Raw genomic sequence first — 625 nt, 5'->3', positions numbered from 1 at the left:
GTAAGATGTTAAGATTATCATTTTCTGAAAGGTTACACTGTTGTTTTTAAACAACTTATTACATCAAGGAAACAAAAACAACCAACAACAACTCAAAGTAAAAAAAACCTTAAGGAGGGCTTATACAAGAAAGATAAAAAGAAGTAGAGAAGAAGAGAAAGAAGAACTTGCCGGGTAAGAGAGAAGACGGTCACGCATCATACGATCGAGAGAGGCAAGAATGACTGATGAAGGTGAGGAGACAGCTCTGAACACACGAGCATTACGCTCTTTCCACAGCAGGTAGATGGCTGACTGAAAGTAGAGCTTGATGACTGGAGTAGCATGCGCATCTGCGTTGACGCGAGGTTGATTGATCCAGGCTGCAACAGAGTGTAGATCAGCCTGAGGAGAAATCCAAACTTCAGCAGCAAAAGGCTCCTATATCAAGCGAGAGAAAGAGCACTCAAAAAAGAGATGATGGTGAGTCTCTATTTCCAGATTACAAAGGACGCACGTTCCGAAGACATTTAACCCCCAACGCCTCAAGCGATCCTTGGTTGGCAGTCTTCTCCGCAAAGCCAGCCATGATATAAACGCATTACGTGGAATATGTTCCTTGAACCAAATAGTCTTGTGCCAATAC

The sequence above is a fragment of the Brassica oleracea genome, chromosome C3 (assembly GCF_000695525.1).
Source record: "Brassica oleracea var. oleracea cultivar TO1000 chromosome C3, BOL, whole genome shotgun sequence".
Classification (NCBI taxonomy): domain Eukaryota; kingdom Viridiplantae; phylum Streptophyta; class Magnoliopsida; order Brassicales; family Brassicaceae; genus Brassica; species Brassica oleracea.
Note: the sequence above shows the minus strand (reverse complement) of the source record.